Below are 2838 nucleotides of genomic sequence, written 5' to 3' on the forward strand. Positions count from 1 at the left end.
CTTCAAATATGATAGATGGAGAGTAAAAAACCCACTCCCTAAGACCAGAGAGCAGGGCTTTTCTACTCTGTTCCTCCCCTCTCCCTCACTAAACTGGCTCTCTATTGGTAACCTAAAGATCGCCTGAGGGAGGAAGGTTAGTCATTGTTTGAGGAAGCTGAGAAAAACCTGACCCTCGTGTAACTCTAACAAATGTTTCAGGTTTCCCCCATTGCTGGCTGTGCCTGGAATGAATGAAGTGATTTTGCAGCTCACTTCCCTGTTAAGTTTGTATATTCTACCTCCTTGTTCTCTTCACCTAGCCTGGCTTTTCAAACTGTTTTCTGTCCTTCAAATACAGTGTTATACTGGAGTTCTTCCTACTAACTGTGCCAGGGCTTGGATCCTGAGAACTTCATTTGAACCCAGGATGGGTCAATGGGTCAAGAACACTAAGAACATTTAGAGTAACTTCTCATCACCAAGGGAAAAACAAGAAGCTCTTGAACATCTGATATTTCAGACGTGGAAGTCAGGGTATCATAGACTTTCCTGCCCTGGCTCTCTTCAGTGTGATACTGAGACCTCAGCCTCCTGAGCTAGGGTGATGGGCAAGAGCTACTGGTGCTCTGTTAGGTTCAGACGTGTAATGATATTGACTATACAATTCAACTGCTTATCCCAAAGGGCTTGGGGAGCATATTAAGCCTTTCAACATTGAATATTTCAGAACCCTGTGGACAAAAGGTTACAATGCTAGATTCTGTGAGGCTGGGCATATGGATCTGCTACACTTAAGCCTGAAGGTCTGATTCCATTTTCTGGTGTATATCAGCGTTGATTTTCCAGAGAATGTTCTCATAATTAGCAAATAGGAAAAGTACTTTGATTAACCCTCAATTTTTTTCCAGTTGTGTGTCTTGTATCTACCCTAGGCACTGTCCCTGAGCAATTCATTCAAGGCTAACTCTCTACCACTTGAGCCACAGCTCCACATGGGATTTTTTAGTGGTTCATTGGAGATAAGAGTCTAACAGGCTTTTCTTGCCTAGGCTCTCTTTAAACTGTGGTCTTCAAATCTCAGCCACATGAGAAGGTAGTTTTCCAGGTGTGAGCGACTGGCGTCTGGCCTATTGTTTTTGACACTCTTGGGGATTGTTTTTCTCAAGACTAGCCCTCTAACATTTGAGCCACTCCACTGCGTCTAGCTTTTTCTGAGTATGTGGCACTGAGGATTAAAACCCTGGTATTCATGCATGCTGAGTGAGCTTTTTACCACTAAGCCACATTTGTAGCCTCCCCATTACAATTTTATCCCACAACTTGCCTGTCCTCAAGAAAAGGCTTCTCAGTATAAATCATGTAAAGACATCCCTATAGGAAGGTGTCCAAAGATAAATAAGACAAAGCTCATTCTTGGGAGAAACTCTAAACGTGAGAAGACTGTGACAAATATCTCCATTTAATTATGTATCATGTTTCAACACAAAAAGTTTTAATGATAAATGAGTCAATGTCCTAAATTATTGTGTATAATTTTATAATAGATGTGCAAAATGTAAATAGGAATGATAATACTAAATAAAATAAATAATAAAAGAATGAATCAAATAAAAATAAAATAAATACAAAATCAATAATGAAAATTATAACATGTAATAAACATGCATATGTAAGGATATATCATATATTACACATGTATAGAAATATCTTTTCCATTGCAGGGCCTTCATTCAGGCCATGGGAACTCTAGCCTGAATTTTTTTTCCTCAAGGACAGTAAATTTTTCCTTCACCCATGGTACAAAAGAATTACCTGGCTGGTGAGATAAAATCCCACCAATGGTATAAATACTGACCCCAGTTCCAAGACAGTGACTTAATCTTTTAATAGAAGCAGTTAAGTTTATTCAGTTCCATACTGAACATTAAATAAAAAGCAGTGTAGAATTTTGTACATCTATTCAGACATCCTTCCCTTAACCCCAAAGTGCTTCTCAGAATACTACATTGTTTCTTTTTTATATGTTTTTTTATTGTAAAAATGTTGTACAGAATGGTCACAGTTACTTGAGCAAGCTCATGAGTATATTTCATATTGAACATTGTTACCTCCACCTTTGTTTTCCCCTACCATCCCTTACCTCCCATCTCCACTACTAATCCCCCTACCAAGCTCAGTGACTTAATTTTTTAGTTTTGACTTGGCACGGGATTTGAACTCAAGTAGTAGCAAATCTGCACTTTCCCTCACATTGCTACAATTCCCTGAGTTCAAATCCCAGGCTAGGAAAGAAAACTGGCAGAAATTCCAAACGAGAGAGCTCTATTTTTTTTTATTTAGTTAAATATTTTTTTCTTTTTTTTTCTTTTTTATGCCTTTTTTAGTACTTGAACTCATGTCGTGGCAACTCTGCCTCAGCTTCGATCATTCTAGGCTGGGTGCAGCCTCAGGACCCATACCCAATCCTGGAATCCTAGGCCCAGAGGGCTTGGGGAAAGAAAAAACATGTGGGATAGTACAAAAAGTGGCAGGCTAGAGAGAGATGGGGGTTTAATTTTTTTTAAATCTTTGCACAGTGACAATCCTGGGACTGAATGCCACGGGTGCAAAGTACACCTGACCTGCCATTGCTAAAGGCTGGCGGGCTAGCAGGGAAGCCATAAGCCAACCTGTCAACATAGGCCCTGGGTTCAAATCCAGGTCCTGACAACTACCAATGACAGGAGATCACAAGACACTCATTTCAATGCATAGGAATATCAAATGAAAGAGAAGTTTGTGCATTGGTTGAGCCTAAAATTGAATGCAATAATCCTAGGACACTGATTGATCTTAATTTCATGTTTTATTAAGCAT

Source organism: Dipodomys merriami, unplaced genomic scaffold, assembly GCF_024711535.1.
Source record: "Dipodomys merriami isolate MVZ:Mamm:240054 unplaced genomic scaffold, mDipMer1.0.p SCAF_870, whole genome shotgun sequence".
NCBI lineage: Eukaryota > Metazoa > Chordata > Mammalia > Rodentia > Heteromyidae > Dipodomys > Dipodomys merriami.